This window comes from Bison bison, unplaced genomic scaffold, assembly GCF_000754665.1.
Source record: "Bison bison bison isolate TAMUID 2011002044 unplaced genomic scaffold, Bison_UMD1.0 scf7180017858910, whole genome shotgun sequence".
NCBI classification, from domain to species: Eukaryota; Metazoa; Chordata; class Mammalia; order Artiodactyla; family Bovidae; genus Bison; species Bison bison.
This window is the reverse complement of record NW_011489482.1, coordinates 37,358-37,969: the sequence shown is the minus strand read 5'-3', so window position 1 is coordinate 37,969 and position 612 is coordinate 37,358. Positions and strand designations below refer to the sequence as shown.

At 60.8% G+C, this 612-nt stretch overlaps 1 protein-coding gene across 1 annotated transcript in view; it reads right to left on the bottom strand.

Moving 5' to 3' along the window:
* Positions 1–612, bottom strand: part of EHMT1 (euchromatic histone-lysine N-methyltransferase 1) — a gene marked incomplete at both ends in the record, with an annotated part of 55,829 nt that overhangs the window by 18,063 nt on the left and 37,154 nt on the right. The gene's annotated exons all lie outside the window — the stretch shown is intronic.

Genomic DNA, 612 nt, shown 5'->3' with positions numbered 1-612 from the left:
TACACACCCACACCCACACACACCACCTGCAGGCTGGGGAGGTCTGGGTGAGGCCCTTATGTCCAGCCTTCAAGGTGAAAGATGCCACATCCACCAGGCATCTCACAATAAAAACACTAAAAACGCATGACCATCTCCTTCACCTACACATGGGAACGGTCCCTGAGGCCTCGGCATTCCACACGGGGCATAGAGGGACCCCTGAGGTGGTGGGGCAGGGTATCCCACCCAGCTACACCCACCCTGCTCAAGTAGAGTCTGGGCCTAATGAAGGGACAGGGCACCCAATAGTCACTGTGAGACCAGGATCAGAGACCAGGCTGGAGGCCAAAAGAGAGCCGTGGGGACTCGGGACCATGTCCCACAACACAACTACCCAAGAACAAGACAGGACCCTGATGCTCCAGGGAGGAGCCACACAGCCTGGCTGCAGCCCTGACCACAAGACCCTGTGCGCAGGGTCACCTGCGCGCAGGGTCACTTGTGCGGCGGGTCACCCGTGCGGTCACGGGTCAGGGGCGCCAGGCCCTCCTGCAGACTCCCAAGTGGTGCAGGCAAGACCAAGAGGGTGCCTGCTCCAGACCCACCCTCACAGACGAGCAGCGTCAGAGC